The sequence below is a fragment of the Gopherus evgoodei genome, chromosome 7 (genome assembly GCF_007399415.2).
Source record: "Gopherus evgoodei ecotype Sinaloan lineage chromosome 7, rGopEvg1_v1.p, whole genome shotgun sequence".
NCBI lineage: Eukaryota > Metazoa > Chordata > Testudines > Testudinidae > Gopherus > Gopherus evgoodei.
In genome coordinates, this window is record NC_044328.1 from 128,558,523 (window position 1) to 128,578,295 (window position 19,773).

The 19,773-nt window shown below is 47.7% G+C and overlaps 1 protein-coding gene across 10 annotated transcripts in view; it reads left to right on the forward strand.

Moving 5' to 3' along the window:
• FHIT (fragile histidine triad diadenosine triphosphatase) overlaps nt 1-19,111 on the forward strand; it is a 1,100,662-nt gene extending 1,081,551 nt beyond the window's left edge. For 9 of the 10 annotated variants that reach the window (XM_030569095.1, XM_030569086.1, XM_030569089.1 and 6 more), the window contains one exon: nt 8,295-9,727. The gene's annotated coding sequence lies outside the window, so the exon portion shown is untranslated. Of the gene's footprint in view, nt 1-8,294; nt 9,728-19,015 lie in introns of those variants that run through there. The other variant, XM_030569093.1, reaches the window with a different exon arrangement.
• The last annotated feature ends 662 nt before the right edge of the window (nt 19,112-19,773 follow it).

The window sequence follows — 19,773 nt, forward strand, 5'->3', positions numbered from 1 at the left end:
AGGGCCCAACTAGCTGTATTTGATTGGCTATACAGTCACTGAGACGGTGTTATCTTTCTGCCCGGCAGTTGTCACCACAGCTTAAATTACTCATATTTCCTTCATTGATCCTTTGCAGCACTTCTTGCATGCTGCCTAGGAGCTGCCTCCTGGCAATTGCCTGTCCCCTCCTAAACACACGCACATACACACAATTCTGGGCCTGCCATCCTGACCCAATAGGCTCGTGTTAACTGCTTAATTGTAACTCTTACTTAAGGGTACAATAGGTTGGCAAAATGAGATATCACATTGCAGTTAATACCTTAAAAAGACTCAGCAGCGATTTCTTTTTCCTCTCATTAATGTATTCCAGTGTCAGCACTTGCAGATGTCTTTAGGTCAAGGAGGACTAAAATAACTGCTGATGGCTTCCTTTTCTAGAAGAAAGCAAGAGAAATATCATTTGAATATAATAATAAGCTCTTAATTCTCTTCCTGCTACACCTGCCAAGTGCTGTTCCACCCCTAACGCTCCTGACAGAGTGGTGTGCTTGAACGTTAGACCCCTGGCAAACAGAAATGTCCTGGGGGTTGCTTGAAGAAATAAATACTTTTAACATTTCCAGCTATGTGTTACTCTATCAGGGATGATAAGAAGATATTTCGTTAGAGAAGATGAGAAGATACTGGTCCTCGATAATAGATGAGACTAACAGGGGAGTTCAGCTCCTAGTCGGTCTCTGTTATCTGCGTATCCCGCTTCTTTCACATCTTTCTCTCCACTTCATTGTACTCCCAGCTCCTCGGGACGCACCATCATCTCTAGGACACCCCCAGCTTGAGCTGTCACTCACGGAATACTTACAACCTCGCTCCAGCAAAGATTAAGCTCACGAGAAGCTGCAAGAGGAGAGAACTCGAATTTAAAGCAAGGGACGGGGGTTAGTTCCTTTTTAAGCAATGCGCTGAGCTAGCACAGCTGTCCTTATTGGCTGCCCCTGGTGGCACTCACTGGCCCACTGAAATGCAGCCTTGTGCAGGAAACACTGCAAGGTCATCACACCTCTTCAATCCACGTCATAAGCTTCACTCGAACACTGTCCTGGTGCTGATCCTCTGACGGGGTGAATTTCACTGTGTATGAAAAAGAAGGTTCACGGCCTTCAATGCATGGCTCTTTGTGATTTCTTTATGCATAGAATGTAAAATACCTTTCGATCTGACAGAGGTCCATGCTGCTCCCTGCTGCTCCTCCACCTCCGAACTCTGCCTTATTTAATACTGTCACAGGTGTTGAATCAAGTCAGTGTGTGATGGTCCTAGGCAATGTTAAAACTGAGCCATGTGCAAAGCCAGACGCAGCCCCCAAAATGAGGGGATGTCCTCCAGCATCTCAGCCTCTGGGTCTGGTTAAATGAAACCTAAAAGGAAACTACTTTTATGGAAAAAATTTTTTTAAAAATCAGTGCTTAAGATCAGAGCAGCTGAGAATTTGCTCTAAATGACCGTTGCTTGGGATGTTCAGCAGCCATTCCCATCTGAGTATCACCCACCATCTGATCAGTTATTTATCCCAATGAGTTTTGCGAAATGATGTAATGTGTGAGACAGGATGAGGGAGAAAGTGTTCTTCTTTACAGAGCAATTCTTAATGCAGTGTTGACATTTTAGGATCTGTTTTCAGATGCATCTCTCCAGGTTTCTAACCATCACAGAAATCAGGAGTCTTGTTAGCAGAGGAAATGTTTTGCTGTTCTTATGTCTCCTGAATTTCAAAACACAGCACACTTGCCTGAGAATAGGCTAAAGATTAAAAAGATTCATAGGAAATAAGCTTCTGTTCTAAGGCAGCCTCAGTCTATCTGACTCCACTCCTTGAGCCGAGACAAGAAATGGGATAGTCACAAGTTTCACTGAGATTTCCTATTTTATCTGCAAGTGAGAAAATACTTTTATGCCCTTAGAGAAGTAGTCAGCCTCAAATGTGATGGGAAAATGTCCCCCTACATACAGAGGATTGATAGTGATACTCTGTTGCCAACTGCTTGCTGAGCTATATATAGCCAATCGCTTTTAATTGTTTAAACACGTGAATATTTTAGGTGTCATGCCAAAAGGATTCTTTTTAAAATATTTCCAAGTAACGCATCCTGCGCACTGGGGATGGTTCTCTGAGGTAAACCCTCTCCCCCTGCCCGTGGGCGTTAGGCACCAGTCTCTGACCAAGCTGAAAAGACATTCTTCTCTTTCTCTGGCTCCGAAGGCAGAATGGCTCCCTGAGGGCACTGATGGAGTTCAGATCCTGCTGTCGCCATCTCCTCCAGACCAGGTTCTCAGCTGGGTGTCACAGGGTGGGATGGGCCCTGTAAGAGTGAACTGGTCCAGCCCACCCGTGCCTCCTTAACAGACTCTTGATGGAGCCTGATAGAGGACAGCTGGTCTGTATAAAGAACCAGAGGGGACTAGGAATGGGAAGAGGAAACTGTGGTAGAGGTTGATGAAAACAGGAGATCTCTGACCCTGGGGGGGGGATGGGTTTGGGCCTGGAAGCCAAAGAGCTAAAGAAGGCTGAGAGCTGGGGAGTGGGAGGGGTTTCCCTACTGGCCTCCCAAAGCTGGAGATAGACTGCCCCAAAAGGGTGCTGGAGCACCTCCAGGGAAGAAAGGGGTTGAGGGCTGGGGAGTTCCTGCTGGGAGAGCGGGGGAGGACTCCAGCGAGAAGGTGCTGTGCACTGAATAGCAAGTTGATTGTGAGGAAGAGCCTCCAGCCTGAGAGAAGATGCCAGGGATGTATGCATGAGGCTGACAGGTAGCTGACAGGGGACATGGAGGACTCTTTGAGTTGTTTGTTCATAAATCCAGCCCCAAAGGCATGGCATTATTGGCTGCAAGAGAGCCTCCCAGTGCAGTTATGGATGTATGGAGCCCTGACTTGGGGAAACTGAGGTAGGGTGTTTGCTCCTCTGGCCACAAGGGGGTGCTCAGGAGGTGACTGCCTTGTAGCAATGGGCATCACTACATCTGAGCTATGCCGGGTAACTGCAGCTGAAACTCTGACCCCTGGGAGCACAGGAAGCCTCGTCTTTGCTTGGCATTAGGGCAGTCTATTGTTTATGCTTTCTTCTCCTCCATCTTCTCTTTCGGTTGTCACTCAGCTCCCTGGAGTCTCTGGAGCAGGGGACAGCTCCTTCAGCTTGGTCACACAGAGTGAAATTCACTCTAGCCACCAGGGCTGGCTCCAGGTTTTTTGCCGCCCCAAGCAAAAAAAAAAAAAATTCCAACGTGCCGCTGCCAAAGCAAAGGTGTTGCCCCAAAGGGCCGGAGTGCCGCCCCTTGAAAAGTGCCGCCCCAAGCACATACTTGGAACGCGGGTGCCTAGAGCTGGCCCTGCTAGACACGCAAAGCCCAACTCTTCTAACTCCATGCAGGCAGAAAAGCTGCAGACGCGAGAACCATCCCCAACCGGGACCAGGGTGTGGTGCATCTCTGCAGCCCCCACCCCAGCCAGTTCCACAGGGTGCTTGGCCACTGGATCTGCCTTCAAGTGGATCCTATCCCCTGGCCCGCCCCACTGCAGCCTTGCACACTGGGCAGAATTCAGATCCCCGCAATAGCAGCAGGAGACTCCTCTGGAGTGGGAGGGGAAGAGGGCAAGGGCAAGGGCAAACCATGGCCCCCCGCCTGGCTCCCTCAGGCAGGCTGGGCTATATCTTAGCCCTGTGGCACTAACCACGCTGCATCGGTGAGATCTGACTGCGACGGCACTCAGGCAGTGTCTGCACATACTGCAATCACTACGCAAACACCCATTTTACTAATCAGCTAGAGAGAGTCCTACACACTCCAGCCTTAAGTACCATTAATTATTTCACACACTCAGCAGCCTGTGAGCACCATCAATTAGAAATCAGGAACCCAGTGTCCACGTGAAACCATTATGACCTAAGAGGGTGAACCTTAAGCTCCAAAGGCGATAGGTTTCGTAAAGGTCACCTTGAGAAACAGCATCATAAGAATCCGTCAATAGACGAGAATGTTCCCGGTGTGTATTTGACGTTATTTTGACGAGCTGGAAAGGTTGAAGAGAAGAATGTGTCATATTACAGGGTCTATGCTTCCCCCAAAATTAGTTTTCCTGCAATAAGAAACAAGTAAATATAAAGTAATCTCTTTTCATTTCAATGGAATGCAAGGAAAAGTTAATATCACCCGAAGCTTCCTGAACAAACACAACCTGGTCTGTGAGAGTGTCATCTGAAGTGTAAAAACTTTGTCTAATGTCTCTTAAAATATGTCTCACATGGAAGATGTAGATATAAGAGCAATGCAATTACAGTGGCTACTAATGAACCATGAAATGCATAAGGGAAAAGGTTTCCCCATAAGTGTGATGTGTTAATGTATAATCTCCTACTGCAAAATGAATGTTGATTCTTGGTCTAGTCTGGGTGTGTCAGAGTGATTTTTTTCCCTTGCAGCCCAGTGAAAATGAAGAATCGGGGGAGGGCAGTCTGAGTGAAATTCACCCCAGTGCAGGGGGCCAGCTGAAAGGCTATGTACCACATCAGTCCTCATTTGAGGATTAAGTGGTGCAGTCTCTGCACAGGGATGCAATTCAAAGGGACGCTGGGCTTCCCTTTCCCTGGGGTTAGCAATATTTACTCAGCTTTGTAGGGTACCTTAAGGGCCACAGCTCAGCACTTACGTCCTGTGGTTATAGCTGCAGTAGAAGCATCAGCCAGAGAGGCAGATGCATTTAATTGCACTGTACAAAGTCTTACTTTTATTAGTGTTAATACTGCAAAATCAGAAGGGTCAGACATTCTGTTCACACAAAAGTTTGAATCCCAAATATCAACAGCCAGATAGGGCGATCTGGTGTCATGCTTGATTAATCAGTGCGGGGGTGGGCACAACTTAGGGAGCAGAGCGTCCTGGATCTAGAAAAGAACGGAAGGAGAGGCATAGGGCAATGATGACTTTTCAGAGAAGACTGGTGAAAAGAGGAATCAAAGGCTTTCAGAGCTGAACCTGTGTTGAAATGGAGCTAGGGTGACCAGACAGCAAATGTGAAAAATCGGGCTGGGGGTGGGGGGTAATAGGAACCTATATAAGAGAAAGACCCAAAAATCAGGACTGTCCCTATAAAATCAAGACATCTGGTCACCTTAAATGGAGCTGGGCTCTGATCCCTGCAGACTCATCCATGGTATGAGTTACAAGATACACTGACTAAGCAGGGAGGCCCTGTTTAAAGCAGATTCACAAGTAACTTACAGGCTGCCCTGCAAGGGGCGGCATACAGTGGAGACACTGGAGCTCAAAATGCCGCATAACGGGGAAACGTTTCAGGGAGAAGAGACAACCAAACAATGATGCAGGCAGGTGGTAAGACACCAAGCAAAACAGCACACTCAGCTACTATCCAAGTGCTGTTACTGTACTGTTGTGGGCATAACATGAGCGAGAGATTCAAAGCAGCAATCTGAATATGATCTTGTAGCTGACGTGCTCCCGTATGTGAGTTTCAATAGCCAAGCTGTGGCGATGGCAAGGTAGAAATAGCCATTCAGGGGAGTTGATACGTGAAAAGGGAGCGATGTTGGACACGTTGTACAAATTGTCCTTCCCATTTGTCCCCTCGCAGTCACCACAACACTTTGGTACCCATGGAAGGCCTGGTCATTGCATTCACAAATGCTAACGTGTTTCTGCATGTTAGCCTTTGCATGTGCAGATACCTGGGTATGAGCAACTGCAAACCTGCTATGGATGCAAGTTAGTGAAGACATTTGAAAACGTGCTTGATGATGCAACGCAGTGATTTCAATGTAGCTTTGCCAAGGGGAGGCAGTTAGATTTTCAGGGCTGTGATTGACTGTTCTCCTGTCTTGGCATTTATCTATTCCAGTGGCACCCTCCGGTCAGTGTGGCCACTAGTGTGTATCAGGATGGGACATATTGTGTCCTCACTGTGCACACGCAGCTTCGCTCATGATTGCAGATCGAGGACACATGATGGCCCTTTGAGTCACGCTACATATAGCACAGTAAAGGGGTGATGAAAGGGACTTTTCCTGCAAAGAACTCAAGGGTAAACTGCCTTTGAGCTTTCTTTTGTGGGTGAAATTCTCTGCTTTAGGGCTGGCCCAAGGCTGGGGTATGGATTCATAGGGCACCTTGAAAGTTTCTGGGGGCAGGGGCTCCATCCAGAAGCAGGATCAGTGAAAGCTTTCTAAAAGCAGGAGGGCCACTGGCGCTTGAAGTGTGGCCCCACCTCCCATGTCACCACTTCGCCCCAAACTCCCTTCCCCCAAGGTCCTGCCCCTGCACCACCTCTTCCCCCAAGGCCCTGCCCCAGTGTTGCCTCTGGCCCCAAAGCCCTACCCGCACACCACCTCTTCCCCCAAGGCCAGCCCCTGCTCTGCCTCTTGCCCCAAGGCCCCGCCCCCACACCACCTCTTCCTCCAAGGCCCCGCCCCTACTCTGCCTCTTGCCCCAAGACCTCGCCCCCCACACCTCCTCTTCCCCCAAGGCCCTGCCCCAGCTCTGCTCCTTCCCCCAAGGCCCTTCCCCTGCACTGCCTCTTCCCCCAAGGCCCAGCCCCTGCTCTGCCTCTTGCCCCAAGACCCTGCCCCCACACCACCTCTTCCTCCAAGGCCTTGCCCCTGCTCTTCTTCTTGCCCCAAAGCCCCGCCCCTGCACCACCTCTTCCCCCAAAGCCCTGCCCCCACACCACCTCTTCCTCCAAGGCCCTGCCACTGCGCTGCCTCTTCCCCCAAGGCCCCACCCCTGCACCACCTCTTCCTCCAAGGCCCCATCCCTGCATTGCCTCTTGCCCCAAGGCCATGCCCTCACACTGCCTCTTGCCCCAAGGCCCCGCCCCCACACTGCCTCTTGCCCCAAGGCCCCGCCTCCCACACTGCCTCTTCCCCCACTAAGACCATGTCCCCTGCTCGCTCCTCTCAACCCCTCCCCGCCAGATCCTTGCACCCGCATGGAGCCACACTGACTTCACTAGGCCATCCCATGAATGCCGCAGCATGCAGAATCAAGCCTTCTAATGGCACAGAAGGGACTATGATTGTAAAGTGCGTTTACAGGAAGCTCTCTGCAAGGCTAAATGGCCCAATGGCTAGAGTAGAGGGCTGACAGGAAAGAGGGGTTCTAGGCCAAGCGCTGCCCCTGGCCTATTCTTGGCCAAATCTTTTGGCGTTAGATTCACAAAAGATGCCAAATCTGAGCATCAGGCCCCTCTGCGAGGCACAAAATCCCCCCTCAGGTGCTCAGAGCTCTGTTACTGGGTTGGGCTCTGCGGATGAGCTCACACCAAACAGCTGGAGTTTGGGGAGGAGGAGAACATCCCTCATAAACAAAGCTTTTAGCTCCGTGGTTCGTGTACTCAGCTGGAATGCAGAAGACTTCTGATTCAAGGTCCCCCCGAAGGGGAGAAGGGATTTGAATGGGAGTCTGCCGCCACTCATGAGGATCCTAGCCAGAGGGCTCTGGGCTAGTCTGATGTGGGGTTCCCCAGCCTCTCCTGGTGAATCTCTTGCACTGTGAGTAAATAATTCTCGGCCCACTGGGCCAGAGAGAGAGAGCAAGCATGGGAATGACTCTGTAGCCAGGTGGTTAGAGCATTCACCCAGGAGACAGATACATTGCTTCAATGTCTCTTCTGATAAATAATCCCCCCTGCCCGATTTAGGCCCCAACTTCCACATCTTGGCATCTCCCATAGGCAAGCCCAGCCAAGGAGCCACCTAGCATGCTGGCTTTTGTGAATCCCATTCTGAGGCACCTCTCTCCCTCCATTCATCGTCTAGGGAGCCTAGACAGATAATCCAGGCTTTGTGCATTGCTGTGATTTTGTATCTACCTAAAAGTAAGGTGTGGTGACACTCAGCATGGCCATGCCTGAGTTCCCTTCTGAATCTAGCCCTTCCTCACTCTGTGGCTTAGTTTCTCTTCAGTGAAATAAACATAATGGCATTAACCTCCTTTCAAAGTGCTTTGAGATCCACGTCTGAAAAGCGCTATGTGACCACAAGGTAATATCACTATTGGCAGATGGGCTTGATCTCCCCTCCAAATACTAGCTGCTGCCATATGAACTGGAATATGCGCTAGTTGGCTTTAACCCTGAATATTTCATTTTCTCCATCATAATCACTGGTTCCCTTTGCACAGTGCTAATCAGCATCTAGCCAATTAACAATAAACAAACTCATTTTATCTTACTAATACAGATCAAATATGTTATGGCATTTAGCTTACTGGCTAGTGGAGCTTGTAATGGTCACTATTTTTCAGGTGAGACAATCTGGAACAAATCCTGGAGCATAAGAAAACCAAAAAAGGGACTCGTTCTCCAAGTGCCCTGTGACATTGGATCTGCAGCTAACTAGCTTAGATGACATTCCACAAACAATGGATTCATCCATGAAACACTTTATTGTACCATTGGATAGTGGCGGAGTTGAATTTCACCTAAGACGACTGACAGACTGGATTCAACACAACCTTTTGCATAATGGCTCAGACTTTTGAATGATGTACTTGGGAAATAATCTTTTAAAATTGGCCCTGGGCCTAAACTGAAATTAAATATTAGCAGCAATATTTGTCTGGTGTGTTACATTACATTTATCTGGCTACATTACAAAACATTGGCCCCATGTTGTGCCTAACAATATTCTGTTTGTAATGTATTGTAGTGCAGAAAAATTACACCTTTTAGTACTAGTATGCGTCTCAGAAACCAAAGCTTTGTTATAGCCTTGATACGATAAGCCTGGAGAGTTACCAGTTTGCTAGATAAGATTATTGAATAAGAAATGCATAAACTTTCTTAAAATCATACATTCCTCTCTTACTTTGACTGTGTTGGTACAAAGCTGTAGGGGCTTAAAATAGTGCAATACACTTTAGGGAATTCATCAAAATGTGAAGCTGCTCATGTGATATTCAGCACGTTACAGCCTATGATGTAAGGGTCGTTGCTTGCAACAAAACGTGTTAACTTTGGTTGGTTGTTATTCACGTGACGTGCTCGCTCAGTAATAACGCTCATCTGCAGAGCTTCTCTGAGGAGCATCTGCAGGCATTTAGCTATGGAGAATCTAATGGCAAATGGACATCTAATATACTGGCAAGAGCCCTGAACTGAAGCACCAGTGATGTCACTCTTGAACTTTGGGGAAGTTTGGATCCTGATCCCAACCTGAGTTTGGTAGCTCAGATCTACAGTTGTTACTAGAAGAAGGCAGCTTTTGTCATCCCTTTCCAAACAATGGTATGTGGGACAACAGTGTTCTTAATGCAGAATGAGAGAGAACAGCAGTAGTTCAGATACTCTGTGGTCGCTGCTTTAAACCACAGCAATCTGTACAGCATCTTTGCAATGGGGTTGACATGGGCCATCAGCTGTGAACATACCTGAACTTCAGAGAAGTTTGGAGTCAGAGCCAAATCAGGATTCAGATGCCACCAGATTGACCCGACACTACATCAAACAAAATTAAACATGCCAGAAATGTGTAAATAAATAATCCCTCTGGGAGTGTCACAGAAGCACAGTCTGATTTGAGACTTAGTGAAAATGCCCAGGGTATACACAGTGCTTGGGCCAAAGTCCGACCAGGACCAGGGATAAATTTGGCTCATTGACTTATAAACTGTGCTGAGCAACAGGGCCGGCTCCAGGCCCCAGCGCACCAAGCGCATGCTTGGGGCGGCATGCCATGGGGGGCGCTCTGTCGGTTGCCGGGAGGGTGGCAGGAGGCTCCGGTGGACCTCCCGCAGGCATGCCTGCAGAGGGTCCACTGGTCCCGTGGTTCCAGTGGAGCATCCGCAGGCACGCCTGCGGGAGGTCCACCGGAGCCGCGGGACCAGCGAGTGGCAGAGCGCCCCCCACAGCGTGCCGCCGTGCTTGGAGCGACAAAATGGCTAGAGCTGGCCCTGCTGAGCAAATACAGAGAGTAACATCAGGAGCAAAACAAAGGCATTTGGCTAGCGTCAGACTTGGCAGAATTAATTTTTTTATACTTGTGACAGATAGATAATAGCAATGTTTATGCATAAGTATTTTTCCAATTATTATCAATTAAAATTTTCCCAGTTACACAGAATTATGGGATTTTATGTATTTTTTTTCGTATTTATCAATTTAAATTTTCACAGTTGCAGGAAATGCTGTGGGCAGAAGCCAGACTGTTAGGTTGAGAGTCAAATGGTTAAAACTTTATAACCATCAACATCACATGTCAAACTGTACAAAGTAAATATCCTCAAATCAAATTCTGAAGCAGCATTTCTCTTACTTTGCCTGTCAGTACATTTTGATTATTAGCGAAGGAAATATTTGTGTTGGTTTGCGTGTGTACGATGAAATTGACATATAAAGCTAATCCTTCCAAGCCTCGCTCTAGTTATTGCTCTGATACTTCGCAAAAGTAGCTCCAGGATGCCTGTGTTTCCTATCACAGATTTAACATGACAGCAGACATCTTCCACAGACTTTTGAAAAGCCGCAACCATTCTAATGCTAGTTTATTTCCAGTCAAAGTAAACAGAAATCCCCTTCTGACAGAGTCTGTATGTTTTAGTCCCTGAACAAGAGTTGAGATACAGAAAAGGAAGGCACACTGGCAAGCCAGAAAAGCTTCGAGACTGAGCGCTTTCCAAGAAACCAGCAAATGAACCAGTCTAAAAGGGCCTCCCTTCACATTTGAATATGTAAAATAGAGCTGGTTCTTCAACGCTAAGGAAGACAATTGCCATTCCATACAAGTAGGTGGCCATGGAAGACCCTGTGCTTCAATTACATTTGCAAGCTATTTTCAAGCCTTGCATTTGATGGCTTCATATTCAGTATGGAATATTCTCGTATTAAATTTTGTAGCCAGCAATGAAGGCAGGATACCAGCCACTTTATATCACGCCTGCCTAGTAGATGACGACTGACCTGCAAGAAACATTTCATTTGTGTTAATGAGGATGCCGTATCAAAGGCCTAGTTTAAAAAAAAAATCCTTTTATGCATTACAACCTCTTGATGCAGTACAGGGTGTGTGTGTGTTTCCCTCCTGTTTTAAAAAACAGAATTTGCACTAGATGAGGGTATACGTTAAAAGAATTAGTGGTGGCTAGGGACAGATGAGAAAAGGCAGCTCAAATAACTGCAGTTATATGGGAAGTAAAAAAAGTCCTATTTAAATCTAGGCCTGCCACTAGCACCTGGCTCATTCATACACTTCCACAGCCCTCAGGAGGAGGGGACTGGGAATACTGGCTTGATGGGACAGACTATAAGGCATGGCAGGTAGGCTGGGAGTCATTAAAAAAGGGACAGATAATAAGACAGAAAATATCATATTGCCTCTGTATAAATCCATGGTACACCCACACCTTGAATACTGCATGTAGATGTAGTCGCCCGATCTCAAAAAAGATATATGGGACTTGGAAAAGGTTCAGAAGAGGGCAATAAAAATTATTAGGAGTATAGAACGGCTTCCGTATGAGGTGAGATTAATAAGACTGGGACTTTTCAGCTTGGAAAAGAGACGACTAAGGGAAGATATGATAGAGGCCTATAAAACCATGACTGGTGTGGAGAAAGGAAGTGTTATTTACTGCTTCTCATAACACAAGAAGTAGGGGCCACCAAATGAAATTAATAGGCAGCAGGTTTAAAACAAAGAAAAGGAAGTATTTCTTCACACAGCGCACAGTCAACCTGTGGAACTCATTGCCAGAGGATGTTGTGAAGGCCAAGACTATAGCAGTATTCAAAAGCATAGATCCATCAATGGCTATTAGCCAGGATGGGCAGGGATAGTGTCCCTGGCCTCTCTTTGCCAGAAGCTGGGAATGAGCAACGAGGAATGAATCACTTGATGATTACCTGTTCTGTTCATTCCCTCTGGGGTACCTGGCATTGGCCACTGTCTGCAGACAGGATACTGAGCTAGATGGACCTTTGGTCTGACCCTGTATGGCCCTTCTTTATGTTCTTATCAGCACCTCAGCACTTCTGCTGCAGCAGGGGCCGGACCTCTCATTGGCCTTGATATGGGCTAGTCTCTGTACTCCCTTTCCCTGCTGCTCAGCCACAATCTTACCCATGCTGGCCATCATGGAGTGTCTTCTACTGGTGCCGGTCACTGTAGTGGTTCAGTGCGCTGCTTTTCATGGGGAACATGAGAGGGATACAGGGAAACACCATGGTGCAGAGGAACAAATGCAGTCAGGAGGAGCCAGGCAGTCCAGTTCTGCTCTCTTGTCCACTCTAATTTTATGTCATGTAACTCTATTGTTTTCTGTGGGCTTGTTCCTGAATTTCCAGTGGGAGCAAGAGTAGAATCCAGCCCTGTGTTTCCTCCTCTGCGTACCCTGCTATGGAATAAAGGTTGCAGAAGGTGCTCTGACAATGGCTCCTTTCACCACAGAGCCTGTGGCCGCTAAAAAATCCACACTATAGAAAACCCAGAGGTACCAAGTCACCTTCAGAGCTGGTTCCTCCTAGTCATGGACATTTCAGAGCTGAGCAGGAGTCAAGCCGCTGCAAACACCCTCAAACGTAGGGCTATTAAAAACCTGGAATTAAATGTTGCTGCTTGAATTGCATTTCTAGCAATTTTTTGCAAATCAGTCCCCCCGCCCCAAACATTAATCTGTGCATGGAGTTCTATTTCCTCACACGTTAAAGGACGTAGGTATCTAATTGCACTTTCCACTTGCACCGAAAATATGCATAAAAAATTCCAGCTAAAAAAAAATCTCTGTATTCAAAATGCCAATGCAGGTTTAGACACTGGGTTGGAGCCCATTTGAAATTTTAGCCTAATAATCAACTCATTGGTAGCAGTTTGTTCTGTTGCAAGTCCCTGCAGGAATTTTTAACACTTTGGCACTATTAGCATCTTGCTCTTACTAACAGTTCAGAGAAAAGAGCAGCGGAAAAAACCACCTGCTAGAAATGAGCCATAGTAGCAGAGCACTGCAACATTTGTTAACCTTTTATTGACGTCGCAGAACTCAGAGACGCGCCACCTGTCACATCGATCCAAAGCCACTCAGTCTTTGGTCAGTGCTTTGTGATTAAAAAGGAACAAAGAAATGGCCACCTTGGACTGCATTTCTTCCTGTGCAGATGACTTGTGTTATTTGGGAAAACTCACTGTAAAATAAAATCCTGCCCTACTCCCTGCCCACCGGCCCCATTCTGGACTTGATCGTAGGGGATGTGGGTGTTATGAACTGATCAGGCCAAGGAAAAGGCATTTGTTTTAATGTGAAGACAATAACAACACTGCATCAGCGCTAAGCAAGGGCCTGCGTCTGCAAAGAGCTGAGCGCAGCCTGTTTGTGGCTGCGTGGCCTGGATGCCCATTAGGAGCCGAGGATGCCCCGAACCGCAAAGTTTAAAATCAGTGGTAGATGAACAAAGGAGCTGGAGGCGCATTGACCTTCACCCTGCCATGGAAAGTCGGGCTTCACTAAAGCAGGCAGTGTCACGCAGTGCTTCCAGCAGGGCCATGAGCACGGTGAGAGGACGTCGTCACGTTCTTCTTTAGCATTAGTCTAGCTGGAGACTGGGGAGTTTACGTCCCAGCGCCATCTTCTGTTTCTCGGCAGGAGGCCTGTTAACCACCCCTGATCAGTCAGAGGCATGCACAGGTTGCTGGTTGCAGGGCCTGGACACGTGCTGTGTGGGATCTGTCTTCACATAGCCGTTTGTAAATCGTTGCTTGTCATACATCCCCGCTGCTTGTCATACATCCCCTGAAGAGGGGTGAAAACCCAGCTTTATGTAAGGAGCCTATTCAGGAATATTGAGTGTGTTTCATATTGTTTGTTTAAAACAAGGAGCATGTGCACATCTATATGTAGGTGTGTGTGCAGCTATACATCTGTGGGAGGGAGTGTGGGGTGTGGGAGAGGGTGCAGTGTGCAGGAGGGGGCTCAGGCCAGGGGGTTGCGTGCAGAAGAGGTGCAGAGTATGGCAGGGGATCAGGTCAGGGGTTTGGGGTGCAGAAGGGGTTCAGGGTGTGGCCTGACCCTGCACTGCTTACCTCAAGTGGCTCTGGGGTGGCAGCGGTGTGCAGCGGGGCTAAGGAAGGCGCCCTGCCTGCCCCGGCCTCGTGCTGCTCCCGGAAGAGGCCAGTATGTCCGGCAGTGGCTCCTGGGGGTGGGGTGGGGCATATGCCTCCGCCATGTGCTGCCCTCGCCTGCTGGTACCATCCCTAAAGCTCCCATTGGCCATGGTTCCCTGTTCCCAGCCAATGGGAGCTCTGGGGGCGGTGCCTGCAGGCGAGGGCAGTGCACGGAGCTCTCTGCCCCCTCCCCCAGGGGCTGCAGGCATTTGGTGCCAGCTGCTTCCGGGAGCGGTGCGGGGCCAGGGCAGGCAGGGCAGGCAGTGCCTTAGCCCTGCTGCACCATGGGGCTGGCAATCCCGCAGGCCAGGTTGAAAGCCCTGATGGGCTGGATCCAGCCCACAGGCTGTAGTTTGCTCTCCCCTGGTCTTTGTCAAGAGGGTAGGGGAAGGCATCACAGAACAGAACACTGCTCCTGATTCTTACATTAAGCTTCATTTTGCAAATTTCAAAGATATATTTTTAAACAAACAAGATAAATACCCCAATGTGTTTAAATAATGCTCAGGCTGTTCCAGAGCTGAGAAAGGTCAAGGACTTCAGAATAAAACCTGAGATTAAGTCTTTAACACACAGCGCACTGTTCTTCCCCCACATTGGAATATATTAAAGGAAGAATCTAGGAGCCTTAATTTTGAATGCGTTGGCTTTTGTCATTCCCATCACAACATTAGCAGTATTCCCACCTAATTTTGTGTATTTAATTTTACAATAGGCTGTGCCATTACGCACTGCCTGTAAATATCTGCTCACTGCAGCCCCTCTAGGATTATTTTATCAAGAGTACAGATATGAAAATAGAAATCTTGTCATATCACTGCCTTTATATTTCACTTGGAGATTTGACTGACGGAAAATGAACTGCCTGGACTAGATCTAAAGTGTCTTTTCACTGAGAGCTCTAATGCCAGAGGCTACAGAAAAAAGGTATCGAGTCATCAGAAGCGAATGCTTTGTTGGAGTTATGTAGCTTTTGTACTGCAGTTTAATAATGTGACTCTACTAGGGGTCTCTTTCCAAGTGTAAAACAGAGATGGTCTTTTTGTATCTCATGCCATCTCTTCCCAGCCTTGAAAAACGTCTTCCCATGTCTTCACGCAGTTTAATATCAGATGCTGCTTCACCAGCAGCTTAGAGACCTGAATTGAAGTTTTGCAATAGTAAGCACTTGACTTATCTAACCTACGAAATTTCTTTTTGGCAATAAAATGGATTGCGAGCTAGGACTGAATGTTCCTGCCTAGCTTGGAATATCAAGCCACTATAGACAAGTCAAGGTTTCGATTTATGGCCAGTTAAAGACACACTGGTAATGCTGTTTTAATGTTGTGAAATTGCTGTGAAATTGTCATGTGTCTAAAGAGCATGGTGGTCCAGATCTATGGCTGTTCCCTGAAGCTTACTTAGCTCTTACACCAGCATAAGTCAGCAGGAGTAAGGACTAGAATGCCAATTCAGGAACACACAAGCTAACTCGAATCAGAGGCTTCAGTTCCATGAAAGGCAAGTTATTTAAGTAAGGGCTTTTCTGAGGGGGTGTTTTGGGATTTGGCTCTGGGAGGGAACATCGCCACTTTGGGCTGGTTAACTAAGTTCACAATCCTGCAATTCCGCTCCAGGGCAGTTGGTGCCCAATACAGCCCTGCAGCCGGCATTGAGAGTGACTTTAGCATTGGCCTCTCAGTGGGCATGAGAGAACAGCTTGTTCCCCCAGCAATGACAAACTCTGGCCACCAGTGTTGAATCACTGAGGCTTTGTGATGCAGTAGCAAAGTGCCACCAGGAGGGTTGGAACAATTCTTATAGTGGGGGGGGTGGGCTGTGAGCCATTGAAGCAAACTGTAAACCTTGGATATGATGGAAACCACTTCAAGCCAAGGGGTGCTGCAGCATCCCCCTGCACCCTTGTTCCAGCACCTGTGAGTGCCACTGCAGAATTTCTAAGGATGTTGGAGAAGCCCCGTAAGAGCGCAACCTGGAGCCACTTGTTAGCCAGAGCAGGGCTCTCATTTGGCCTTCCAGCATGAACAGTGGCTGTACAGAAGGAAAAAATTGGACACTCAGCAGACTATCTCAGCGGCATGGAAGGGATTTTACATGGGTATCTCGGGGGTTCCTTCCATACATTCCCTGGGCACTGAGCAGCGAATAGATTGTTCCAACATTTCACTTACAGGAAGGTCAAAAGCTGTAGTCTGTTAAACAAGCTCAATATATTCAATTAAAATATACTGGCATTTTCACCAGCTCCTCACTGTCTTTGCGGTAGTTGTAATTAAACTGAACCTTATTGATGAAGGGAAATCTTTTAAGATGTGCTTCACTATTATGGTCTAGCAGACTGAGCCTGGGCCTGGAGGCCAGGATTTCCCAAGGCTAATTCTAGTTCCCACACTGACTCGCTATGTGACCTTGCATGAGTCACTTAACCTTTCTTGCATCTGACGAAGTGGGTATTCACCCACAAAGGCTCATGCTTCAAAACGTCTGTTAGTCTATAAGGTGCCACAGGATTCTTAACCTCTCTGTCTCTCAGCTTCCCTGCCTGTAACAGGAGAATAACAACACTGACTTACCTGTTAGGGGTGGTGGACACAGGATTAGCATGCGTTGTGCTTTGAAGGCATGTAGCCCCATGACATTGCCACATATAATTAGTATGTATTATTGTCTTATTAACTACAGTGACTTCCATCAGACGCTAGTTGAAGATTGCCAGGCTTCACAGTCTCCTAACCACAAGAACTTCCTCCCTCTCCAATGCAAAGTCACTTGGGGCCAGATTTTTAAAGATCTTTCAGCGACTTAAGACCTATAAACATCAGGGCCTTAATCTCTGTGCACCAGTTCCCTGTCCGTCATAGACGGCTAATGCTCCTTTCCTCCACCTTCATCTGTTTAGGTGGTCAGCTCTGTGGAGCAGAGGCGGTCTCTTAGTCTCCGTGTGTGCAGCATTTAGCACAGTGAAGCCTCAATAATGTGCTCCCTTGGCTACAGAGCAAAGCTGCTTTCTGAATACGCTGACATGCTGAGCAACAACAGGGGATCCATGTGTTACGTCCATGGCAACGGCGTGTGCTTCCAGCTGCATTGTGCACGCACGGGGACCATTGCAGTCAGCAGGCAAGGCAGCCACTGCCATGAAAAGGAGATTAAGCAGTTACAGGATAATAGGACTAGCTTGCTCCAGCTATCGAGTTACTCTTGTTCTCCTAGAAGCCTGGCACATACGTGTGCCATTGGCCATATTTAGTGACAGGTGAAACCTCTGCAGGCTTTGCCATCTGATGGTTGATTCTACCCATGTAAATATATGGCCCTGGCACTGTAGTATCTGAGTATCCTCCTTCCAATGTCCAGAAAGCAGCAAAGCGGGCTTATCCCCATTAGCCACACAGGCACACTGAGGCACAAGGAAGATGAAGTGACTTAGCCAAGGTCACAGCAAGGGTCAGTGGCTGACCCAGGACTTGGTCCCAGATCTACTGAGTCCCAGTCAGGTGCCTCTATCCTTCCCTCTGCTGCTTGGTGGCCTTTTGGCAACAAGTCAGTGGGCTCAGTCTAGTTCCTACTGAAGACGGGTTCACATCACATTAGTCCCTAATGTAACTGGCACCAACTTCCACCTGTGTTGACAGCAGCAACCAAGAGGCTGGAGAGCCCCATATAATCCCAAGACATGGCCTCTCTAAAACAGGCCCGTGGATGGTGCGGCAGGAAAGTTTGTCTGAGGGCTGGCCAGGCTCTGTCTGCTGTGCCGACGGGCAGCAGTGGGTAATGAATTGCACTGGACAATTTTTACAAGCAATACATTCACTTTCAAAAAAATGTGCTCACACTGCAGGGATTAAAGAGCAATCTCTCCAGTGAGGAGTTCTTGAAGGGTTAGCCACCACACATCCGATGTTCCCTGGGAAATACTCAGCTAAAAGCCAAGCACACAGCTTAGAACATTTTCTCCCGCAAGCCTGGAATGCAGACGAGTCCTAACAAAAGAGAGCCGCTCAAATTATAGAAAGGAAATAAAAATAATTACCAGAGCCAAAATAACTCTTCTAATTACGTACGCAGCAGAACAATGTTCATGGGAAGTGTTGATACTCTTAGGGCTGATAGCAGGGAAATTGAGATCCTAGAAAATAACACATATTGAAGCATTACTAGTTTTGTGCGGAAGAAGAGGTTGGAGTCAGAAATCAGGTGTGAAGAGAGATGGGTGGCAAGGAACTGGAGGGAGCATGGGTAAAACCCCAAATGCTTGCTGCCAGGGTCTCTCTGGCAGCCGCTGAACAAAAGGGCCTTTGCAGAAGGGTCGCTAGTAGGAAGCCACTGGCGCTAGCACCTTTCTTTTCTTCTGTAACTTTTCTGGGCAGAGGGGAGCTCTCTCATGCCTGATTAAATCCAGCATAATTAGAGAGGCAAGTTTAGGCTCCTCTCTTTCCCTTTCTCTCTCCTTAATATTTAGCATTTCCCCATGGAGGTGTAAAACAAACCATGCATTTGTAGCATTTGTCCATTGCTAGTGGACAGCCGATGATTGTCCTCTAGTGACTAGACCCAGAACAGCTCAGCTATGTCTTAGACCCTGTACTGCTAAAAAGACTTGAGCTCTAGCTATGAGTTCTAGGCCTGCTATCACTGTAAAGATCTGAATGGTCCCACTGTCGCTGTCCCAGGAGCTCTGAGGTGACCAAGGATTTTACAAAGTCAGAGATGTGCAAAGAACAGGAGAAAAATCTACACAGAAAACATAAAACCAGTATTAGATAAATTAATATGCAAATGTTACCCAGCAGCGACCTCAATAACTGCATGAGAGTGTAAACTTCACACTGGCTTCACATTGACCCAGATGTTTGTTTCTCGGGTAAACAGGGCTTTCCAGCTGTCACGCCGAGTCTCAGACCATCTCTCCAGGGTGGCTATTTCCATACGGCAGAGATCCGGTGTGCTGAAAGATGTCACCACGGAGGATTTATAAAGCATACAGCTCAAACCCCCAAGTGCTTGTTGAACAGAGCAGTGGCTAAAACCTGCTTCCTGCAGTAGGTGAGCGTGTACTGTCTGCATGCTCGTCTGAAAGTGTGCTCCAAGGGTCGGCCCAACGTTGTGAGCCAATGTCTGATAAAATGTCAGTGCAATAATGGACAAAGAAACAATCTCTTAGCCAGAACACTCGGTGCCTGCTGCAGAGGAAAAATCACCTGATCCTCCCTCCCCCCACCCCAGCAACTCGGTCAAAGCTTGGCAGGCTTCCTGGAGCAGCAGACATGGTCCCTGAGTGTTCTATGACTACATATGCTTCAGAATCGGCGCCTCTTAGTTCAGGGTCAGGGACCACCTGCCAGTGAAACCACAGATGAAAATTAAAGTTTCCATGAACGCATACTCCCTCCGTGTGCATGTGTGTCTCCTTTGTAATGAGCCTCACTGTTGTGCAAACAACATGGCTGCTGTTGCCACCCGTAGCAGAGGCCTTAGAAATGGAAGGGCACAGTACAGCAGAGGAAATAAAAAGGCAGAAGAATTTGAAGCTAAGTATGCCACAGTGTGCTCCAGGTTAGTCCCCAACCACAGCAAAACAATCAGCTGCTGGAGTATAACTTACAGGAGAGGAAAAAACATCTAGGCTC